Below are 10,268 nucleotides of genomic sequence, written 5' to 3'. Positions count from 1 at the left end.
TGTAGGCAAAAAATGTTCTGCAACCTTTTTAAAATAAGGGTTCAACCTCTCCTCCAGGGTACCACCCGGCAGAGGTGGTGGGAGAGAAAAGTTATTAGGACATGGGGGAAGTGGACCTGCTCAGTGATAGTTCTTTAGGGGCGAGCTTGATCTTCTTGGGCAATCCTATAGCAAACACCAAATAAGTCAGTAGCTGCAGACCAGTCCTCTAGGCAGGCAGACAGACACCAGGTAACCACCAGGCACAAACCGGCAGCTACAGTCCAGTCCTTCCAGCGAGCAGACACCAGGCACAAGGCACAAACCAGCAGCTGTAGTTCAGTCTTGAAGAAATCACCAGGCTTGGTAACTGGCCCGAGGCAAGGCCACAGAAGCAGCAGGCTGCAGCCGGAACCTCAAGAACAGTTCTTTTCAAGTTTCTCTCAACGGCAGCATTACCAAAAGTTGAGCTCCACAATGCTTTGTAAGGTGATAGAACACATGCCTGTCGTCAACGAAGAATAGCAAGGTGGAACAAATCAAACCAAGGCTCAGTGCTGCTCTCCCACTGTCTCTGAGGTCATATTTATACTCCTTTACGCTGGGTCCTTTCATGTGCTAGTTAGATCAAAGCATCTTTCCACCCGTGTCTGCTTCAGGAAAACAGTGTTTGCTTTAGCAAGACACCCTTTCACCGGTGTGCCCCAGCAAAACATCATTTGATATAACTAACTTTCCAGAGAATTAGATGTTTCCACCTCAGTGGGGTGGAGGGGTATTAGCCGTGCCTCCTGCCTCTCTGAGACGCTGATCTACTCTGATCTCTCTAACACACTTTCTACTGATGTGGACCATAATGACTTATGCCTTACTAAGAATAACAGTTTTTAGGTAGACATCATTTTATAGCCAGTGACTGGCAAGTATGCTTATTTCGCTTCTTCCTCCTCCTCTTCCTCCTTCTCCTCAGCCCCCCCCCCCCCGTGCGTGTGTGTGTGTGTGTGTGTGTGTGTGTGTGTGTGTGTGTGTGTCTGTGTGTGTGCGCGCAAGCTCGAGTGCAAGCGCGTGTGTTTACAGTAGGATATGCATATGTGATGGGTTGTTCAAACCAGTGTCAGCGTCTCTGTCGCTCCACCTTGGAGCTTGCTTGGTGGTGCCAGGGGTCTGAACTCAGGTCCTGATGCTCAGCAAGCACTTTCCCCACGGAGCCATCTCCCTTTCTGACCCCGCCCCTTTTCCAAGAAATCATGGGCTCTTCCTTCCTGCTGAGATCCTCAGGGGACTCTGCCTGCTAGATGGTTCTACCATAAACCTGGGAGGCAAGGCCCTCTGACCACACCCTCACCCAGTTAGTGCTGACCTATAGCCTCCTCTTTATAATCAACAGTGAAAGGAAAAGATGACGGGGCACCACTGAAAGGAAAAGTCACGGGGCACCAATGTTGTAAAAAGATGACGTCTCAGGTTTCGGCACCAATGTTAGGGGAAGGATGAAGAGAGTGGAGGGCATATGGCCCATGGAGGTGCGGCGAGGCCTGGGGGTAGAGAGATGTCTCTGTAGGGCCCATGTTGGGAATCCCTTTCCTGAGGGACCAGCCACACATGGCATAGTACAGAATAGAGTTTATTCAGGTCATGGGAGAGTTAAGAGAGTAGTAGAGGCAGAGAGAGAGAGAGAGAGAGAGAGAGAGAGAGAGAGAGAGAGAGAGAGAGAGAAAGAGAGGAGTAGAGAGAGGCCAGCCATGAGCATGTGGAGGGAGGGGGGAGGGAAGGGGAAGAGGAGGGGTAAAGAGGGAGAGCAAGGCTGCAAGAGGCCTAGAGAGGCAAGAGAGAGAGGAGGGGGCAAGCAGCCCCCTTTTATAGTATCAGATCATGGGGGCGGAGCATACCTGGCTACTGCCACGTAACTAGGGGTGGGGTTTACTACAGAATCCTAACAGTGTCTGCTTCAGAGGTAGCACTACCCAGTTCCCGAAGCCTATGTATGTGGACACTCTGAACAAGAGGTGGTGTAAGGGGACATTTTACCCATAAGGAGGCTGAGGCCCAAGGAAGAGGTCATATCCGTAAGGTAGCTTAACACAGTGGCAAGAGGGGGTCGTGAGATCAGTGGGCCCAGAGGACCGAGGCACTGGGATCTGGAGCATAGTCAAGTGACTTTCTGGTCTCCTACCTCAAAAATAATTGGTATCACACCTGCCCAAAGCATAGCCTAAGTCACTTTCTCCCTTCAGGCTGGTACCACACAACCCGTTCATAGCAACCGGGCAGATTTAGTTGTAATTTTTTTTAAAGAGAAAGTTTTTTTTTCTTCTGAGAAGGACAGAACCATGGTCTCCCCACAGTGTCTTTAGAATTTAGAGCCAGCAATGGTGCATAATCACTCCTAAAATATTTGCTGAGTGAAGAATGACATTTGACAAATGGTAACAAGGGTTTTGGGGAAGTATTCTAGAGACATTGTCTCACAGTGAGGGCCAGCGCTAGGGTGACCCCTATTTGTTAGAAGTAAACCGTGGCCTTACGTGACTGACTGGGTAGATTTAAGATGCCCTTGAATTCAGATATCTAGTTCTGTGGAAATTTATGGTCTTCTCTTTCCTCTCTGTTTCTGAAACAGTTTAGAATGATCTCAAGCACCGTGTGACTGGGCTACTTAATGAGTCTTCTGTCTGTTTTACACTTGTACTTGAACTAATAAATAGTAAGCTAAGATTTAAAAAAGGTATTCAGATCTCTGTGAGTTCAAGGCCAGCCTGGTTTACAGAGTGAGTTCCAGGCTCTGAGTTATGGCCACACAGAGCAGCACTGTTGCTTCAAGTTGCTGCAAGTGTTGCCCAGTCAGGGAGAGTCTATGGAGTAAACTTGAATGAGGAGGTTCTGTTGAGTCAGCTGCCTCCCCCCTCAACCTGTGACACACACACACACACACAATACACACATATACCACACACACAATATACACACATCCCACATATACAACACATGCACAACACACATACAGCATATACACAAAACACACACAACACACATACAATACACACATATGCCACACACACAATACACACACACCACACACATACAACACATGTACAACACACATACAGCATATACACAAAACACACACAACACACACACAATACACACATATACCACACACACAATACACACACACCACACACATACAACACATGCACAACACACATACAACATATACACAAAACACACACAACACACACACAATATACATAGATACCACACACACAATACACACACACCACACACATACAACACATTCACAACACACACACACATACACACACACACACACACACACACACACACACTGTTCCTTCATTCAGGCATCTGTTCTTTGTTAATTTTCCTCCTGAAGGGAAAAGACTTAACAGTATTATTCCCTTTTTAGGAGAGATTTTTATTTTTACTTATGTGCATGTATTTGTATGAGTATATGCCACATGTTTGTGTGTGTAGCCTCATGTGTGTGAGTGTGCCATATGTGTGTGAATGTACCACGTGTGTGAGTGTGCCGCATGTGTGTATGCCACATGTGTGAGAATATAGCCACATGTATATGAGTATAGCCACATGTGTGTGTATGCTACATGTATGAATATGCCACACGTGTGAGAGTGTGCCACATGTGTGAGTATAGCCATATGTGTATGAATGTAACAACATGTGTGAGTGTAGCCACATGTATGTAAATGTGCCACGTGTGTGTGAATGTACCCATGTGTGTGAATGTAGCCACAAGTCTGAGAGTGTGTCACATGTGTGAGTGTGGCCACATGTTTACGAGTATAACCACATGTGTGAGTATAGCCACATGTGTGTGAATGTAACATGTGTGTGAGTAACCCCATGTGTGTGAGTGTGCCACATGTGAATGTAGCCACATGTGTGTATGCCACATGTGTGAGAGTATGCCACAGGTGTGAGTATAGCCCCATATGTCTGTGAGTGTGTCACATAACAGTGGTTCCATATGGCTCAGTTCACCTGTTAATGTGTCCCAGAATCACCATAAACGCGGCTTAACACACAGGCAGACTACAACGTCATGTTGAAACGTTTAACGGATGGACTCCCCTGTGGGCAGGTGCACTTCAGCCTCCCTAGTCTTGCTTGTCATCCAGGGTGAAACAAACCTAAAATGTAAGGCTGTTCGATGTTCCACCAGGCGCCAACCAGTGCGAGCTGTTCCTGCGCTGGGACGTCTGCGGCTATGATGTCTGATTCTGCGCATTTGGGCTCCCAGCCTGCGCTCTGTTGGGAAAGAGGAATTACAGCTTCCTCTCACTAGGAGTCCACGGCTGTGAGGCAGACAGCGCTGAGGACAAGCTGATGTGCGAGCAGGGGTGGACGGAGACAGTGGGCTGCCCTGAAGGGAGGGGCCGGAGAAGAAAAGGCTGACACCCCAGTCCCCTGTTACCCAGGAGTTTGGTCAGGCTTGTGAGGATATGCAGGCCGGGGAGCCAGACCCATTTTCACAGGCAGCTCAGGACCCCAGGGAGGGAAGGTAGGTCAGAGCTATCTGTATCCAAAACGGCGCTGCAAGCGATGACACGGCGACAGAAATGGAGCAGATACCGCCATTATTTTAGGACTTTCTCAAATTGTTCTCAGATTTGGGAATTGGTTTCTAAAGAAAGTGCAGTGCCGAGTTGTCATGGGACAGAGCCGTTGATAAATAGATAATTTTTGAAATTAAAATATATTTACCTCATTTCCTCCTGTTCCCCCCTTCAGCCCTTCAAATGTACACCCCATTCCTGTTCTCTCTGAAATTTATGACTTCGTCATCTTTAACTGATGCTACACATATATTCCCAATATATAAATAAATCTGCTCAGTCTGAATAACCTTACCTGTACGTCTATCAATTCAGGGTTTAGATGTTTGCATACTGTGTTAGATTTGTCTGTCTCACAGCCCTTTCTGCGACAGCAGGTTTTAAAATCCATTTTAGACCAGCCAGAGACGGGGGTACTAGGCTTTGTAGAAATTCTGAACAATAGATTCCTTTTAAAGAATAGCATTCTTTTAAAAATACCATCTTTTTGATTCACATAAAGACATGGGCTGTTCAATCTTCCTGAGTAAGGGGCTGTTGTGCCCCGCTCCCCAACCCCATGCTGTGGAAACTGCAGACCTTTGTTGTAGAAAATATTAAAAAATAAAAAGTTTATCTCTCTATGGGCCCTGAGTCTCACTCCTCAGGCACGGCCCTGATACAGAGGCCCACCCCTGGCCACACAACTCCCCTCCCTTGGCGGTCTTCTTCCACCTGCCTTTCACCTCCAACCCCGGCGTTTCGTTTACCCCAAAACTCAAAACAAACACAACTCTTACAGCCTGATTGCTTTTCACTCAGTTTTATATATTCAACTCTCAATCCACAAACCCTCTACACAACAAGATTGCATCAAATAGACAATGATACAAACTGCCCTTCTAGATGAGATATTAGACCTGTAAAATTTTCCTTAATGTTCATAGCTATTTAACACCAATCAATCCCACCTGGGTCTAGCTGGTCCTTGGGAAGCTCCAAGTTGTCACTATCTCTACCCTCCGTCCTCTGACCTCTGAGACCTCTGCCTTCGCTCTACCCCACTCGCCCCGCCCAGTCACTGGCTTTCCTTTATTTTACTAATTAAAATGAGAAGGTTCAGATGACGTCACCTCTTGATGCTCCATCATCCTGAGGAGAATCTGCCCACTGGTTCCATCTATATCTCCTATTTTCTTGATGCAGGGCCTTGGGATGGCCTGGTACGCCCTGTGTGGCCCAGGCTGGCATTGACCTTGTGGCAGATCCTGTGTGCCCAGAGTCTAGGCACACACTACCATTCCTAACCATTGTCTCCTCATTAAAGTCTCTTTAGAGCAGTGGTTCTTACCCTTCCTGAGGGCACGGTCCTTTAATACAGTTCCTCATGTGCTGTACCCCCCAACCATAAAATTATTTTCATTGTTACTCCAGAACTGTGAATTCACCGTTTTTTACAAATAGTAACGTGAATATCTAATATGCAGGCTGTCTGACATGAGACCCCCCATGTAGGGTCATTCGAACCCGCAAACGGCTCATGACCCACAGGTTGAGAACCACTGCTTTAGAGCCTCTGCCTGACTCTTGATGGGACCTGGCCCCGATGCCTTCCTAAGCCAAGGGTTCCTGGGCACCTCTCAGTTCTCTCCAGTGGCCACATCTACGCATAAAAACCCCACTCTCCTGACCTCGCTTTTCCCTACTCCCTAACCAATGTGTTCTAGATGTTTCCCTCCTCTGGTTTTAACTACATGTGGTGCCCTTGTTGAGAGGCCGACAAACATCCTGTTGCTGATTTGAATGCTGAGTATTTCTTGTCTCCATGTGTGAAGACCAGCACGCTACTTTCTCCAGGGCATATCTGAGAGTATGAGCCTCAGCGAGGCTGTGCCAGGCACACAGCTGGGCTTGAAGTCAATGCTCCTGCCTCCCAGGTCTGAGCGCTTCCCTTTGCAGCCTGTGTCAGCCGAGCGCTCCTCCTTCTGCCTACTGAACTTGACTTGAACTTAGCAGAAGGTTGGTGTGTTCTAAAAACAGCTAATATGACTTCAGGGGTTTGAACTGTAGTAGAGTGCTTTTTTGCTAACTCATTCATCAGAGACACTTGCCTGCCTCTGACTCCAAGCCTCTGCAATTTACTGTGTTTCTAAAAATTACCCCTGGCTCCCTAAAGGACTCGATTTTAGACTCCCGGTGTCTTGACAATACAGGATTCACTTAAAACTGGAGCAGCAGTTTTTTTTTTTTTTTTTTTTTTTTCCCCCCTTCTTTCCCTAGCACTTTCTTTTTAGATCAGAAATTGGAATTGGAAGTAGCAGCCAGTGTGGTTTATTTCCTTCAAAAACATGTAGATAAATCTTTGTCAAGAGGTGGGCAAGGTGCAGCCTGAGGGCTGTGGCCTCTGTCATGAAAACTCCATCATTTTCGATCAGCTCCTTAAAGAGCAAAGAGCAAAGAGGAGGAGGAGGAAGAAGAGGAGGAGGAGGAAGAAGAGAAAGAGGAGGAGGAGGAAGAGGAGGAGGAGGAAGAGGAGAAGGAAGAAGAGAAGGAAGAGGAGAAGAAAGAGGAGGAGGAAGAGGAGGAGGAAGAAGAGAAGGAAGAGAAAGAAGAGGAGGAGGAAGAGGAGGAGGAGGAAGAGGGGAGGAAGAAGAGAAGGAAGAGAAAGAAGAAGAAGAGAAGGAGGAGGAAGAGGAGGAGGAGGAAGAAGAGAAGAGGAGGAAGAGGAGGAGGAGGAAGAAGAGAAGAGGAGGAAGAGGAGGAGGAGGAAGAAGAGAAGAGGAGGAAGAGGAGGAGGAGAGGAAGAGAAAGAAGAAGAAGAGAAGAGGAGGAAGAGGAGGAGGAGGAAGAAGAGAAGAGGAGGAAGAGGAGGAGGAGGAAGAAGAGAAGAGGAGGAAGAGGAGGAGGAGGAAGAAGAGAAGAGGAGGAAGAGAAGGAGGAGGAAGAAGAGAAGAGGAGGAAGAGGAGGAGGAGGAAGAAGAGAAGAGGAGGAGGAGGAGGAGGAAGAGAAGAGGAGGAAGAGGAGGAGGAGGAAGAAGAGAAGAGGAGGAAGAGGAGGAGGAGGAAGAAGAGAAGAGGAGGAAGAGGAGGAGGAGGAAGAAGAGAAGAGGAGGAAGAGGAGGAGGAGGAAGAAGAGAAGAGGAGGAGGAGGAGGAGGAGTCACAGCGTGGGCTTTGGCATCCTGTGATCCTGCAGATCCAGTTCCCAGCTCTAGCTGGGTGACCTTGGTACACTCCTTAACTCCTCCCAGACTTGGCTTCTTCAGCCATGACTCGGACTTGAGAGATGAGCAAACAAAGCATGAGACCTCAGCAATGTTCAGCCACTAAGCCTCAGCCTGACACTTCAGCAGAGACCGCAATGTCACTTTGGAGAAAACCAGAATCACTTGTTAAGGACAGAGCGAGAGTAGAATGCTGGGGGAGAGAAAGGTCCTGGAAGAAAACCAGTGTGGCAGGGAAGTCTAGGGACAAGCCTGGGACTCTGCACACATCCCTTTCCTAACAAAGCCACAGGACCCACACCCTCATGGGGCTGCACACATACCCCTCTACAAAGAAAGCAGTCAGGTCGCACTGACCTAGCAACCCTAATTCTTTTTCTGTGGCATCTTTTCAAGACTCTCTGGGACTGGTGGCTGAGTGTGATCCAGCCTGGGCCGGTGGAGTACACTTTCAGTAGGTCGTACTGTGTTCTCTGAGTGAACTTTTAGGGGCAATCCCCTGTGCACCATCTTATGTCTGTGCATGATTGGGCACACGTATGGTTAAAGTCAGATGCACCAGGGGAACAGACATGCTCGGAACAACGGCTTACACAACAGAAGCCAGTCGTTTAAAACAAAGGCCCACCTATCTACGGTTAGGTCACAAAAGGTGGCTCCAGGCTACCACTAGGTGCCTTGAAATCCTCTATCTCAGGTTGTCCTGCTCCCTTGCAAAGTACGAACTCTGTACTTGTTATACTTTGTACCGTGACTAAAAGCCTTCTATACCTTATTATTTGTGGGCATGTCTTTGCTACCAAGATACCAAGATCCTGGAAACACCATTCACCAGAGACCATTGACAACAACTAGGGCCGAATGCAGGGGACCACGGGTGGAGGAAGCCATCCTTAGCCTTGAGAGAAGAATGAGCCAGGTGAGCTCTGTTATTGAAGGGAGGTTTGTCAGGAAAGACCCTTCCTGAATGCAGACTTCGGGTCTTAGAAGAGGCTGCTGAGATACAGTTACTGAAAAGGTTCCTATGAAGTTTGAGGCTACTGTCTTTGGCTGAGTTTCTGTATGAGAAGGCTGAAGTGGAAAGCTGCTGCTTGGAAAACCCCGCCCCCACCCTCCAGCGGTTGCTAACTCACAGGTTCTAAACAGAGGGTCAAGGATGGCTGGCATTTTCCTAATGGGGAGGGGTTTGGCTCACCAGGGAGTGACACTATTAGTAGGTGTGGCTTTGTCGGAGGAAGTGTGTCACTGTGGGGGTGGGCTTTGAAGTTCCTTTGCTCAGGCTTCTCCTAGTGTGGAAGAGACTCTCCTCTTGTTTGCCTTATGAAGTGAGTCTTTTGCTGGCTGCCCTCCAACCGAGATGTAGAACTTTCTCCTGCACCATGCCTGCCTGGATGCTGCCATGCTCTCACCTTGATGATAATGGACCAAACCTCTGAACCTGTAAGCCGGCCCCAGTCAAATGTCCTTTATAAGACTTGCCTTGGCCATAGTATCTCTTCACAGCAACAGAAACCCTCCCTATACATGGCTGGCCAGAGTAGTTGGGTTGGCATTGTAACTGGAAAAACTATGGTAATCAGTTACTATTTATATAGAGAAAGTATTAAACACAGTGCTTCTCACATGATACATTACCAAAAAATGGCAGGTATGGATGGATAGATGCCTCAGTGGTTAAACTATTACCAGCAAGATGGTTCAGGACCAGTATAGAGCCACAATTTACATCCTCAGAACTGGCAGAAACACCAGGTTGGTGTGGTAACCTACCTATGATTTCAGGACTCAGAAGGCAGAGATAGGAACTGTAGAGCAAGCTGGCTAGCCCGCCTAGCTGGATTAGTGAGCTGTGGGTTTATTGAGACCTGGGCTAAGTGAATAACATGAGTCATTAAAGACATTACTTTTCTTATTCTGTGACTAGACACCATGACCAAGGCGATTGTCTTAGTCAGGGTTTCTATTCCTGCACAAACATCATGGCCAAGAAGCAAGTTGGGGAGGAAAGGGTGTATTCAGCTTACACTTCCACACTGCTGTTCATCACCAGAGGAAGTCAGGACTGGAACTCAAGCAGGTCAGGAAGTAGGAGCTGATGTGGAGGCCATGGAGGGATGTTACTTACTGGCTTGCTTCCCCTGGCTTGCTCAGCTTGCTTTCTTATAGAACCTAGGTTTACCAGCCCAGGGATGGCTCCACCCACAATGGGCTGGGCCCTTCCCCCTTGATCACTAGTTAAGAAAATGCCTTACAGCTAGATCTCATGGAGCCATTTCCTCAACTGAGGGTCCTTCCTCTGTGATAACTCCAGATTGTGTCAAGTTGACACAAAACCAGCCAGTAAATCGACTTAGAGAAGAGAAAGTTCACTGGGGGCTTAACAGTTTCAGAGGGTTAGTCAATGAGCTTCATGACAGGAAGCATGGCGGCAGGCAAGGCACTGAAGCAGTAGCAGAGAGATTACATTTTGAGAGAAATCTATGAGGCGG

The sequence above is a fragment of the Micromys minutus genome, assembly GCF_963924665.1.
Source record: "Micromys minutus genome assembly, chromosome: 5".
NCBI lineage: Eukaryota > Metazoa > Chordata > Mammalia > Rodentia > Muridae > Micromys > Micromys minutus.
The sequence above is the reverse complement of the archived record's forward strand: the minus strand, read 5'-3'. Positions refer to the sequence as shown.